The sequence below is a fragment of the Charadrius vociferus genome, unplaced genomic scaffold, assembly GCF_000708025.1.
Source record: "Charadrius vociferus isolate BGI_N301 unplaced genomic scaffold, ASM70802v2 scaffold549, whole genome shotgun sequence".
Taxonomy (NCBI): domain Eukaryota; kingdom Metazoa; phylum Chordata; class Aves; order Charadriiformes; family Charadriidae; genus Charadrius; species Charadrius vociferus.
The window spans coordinates 4,556,833-4,557,117 of NW_009650103.1; positions in this window are offsets into that span (position 1 = coordinate 4,556,833).

Genomic DNA, 285 nt, shown 5'->3' on the forward strand with positions numbered 1-285 from the left:
GCTGGAGTGGGCGGCACAGGAGCGAGCCCAGCTTTGCCCGTGGCAGCCATGCCCAGGCAGTGTGCCCACGCTCCCGTGCCGGCAAGGACGGCTGCCTTCCCCGGCCCCGCGCCGGCCCGGCACACCGCTCTGCCGCGGCAGGGCTGGGGATGGGCCGTGTAGGAAGCACATGCGCTAAGGAAGACAGCAGCTGGCTTCAAGTCTTTTCTAAAGCCGCTGACTTCAATAGCATCTTCTGCTGTCTAGGACCAGAACCCTCTCCCCGCTCCTCCCGGGACTCCCACC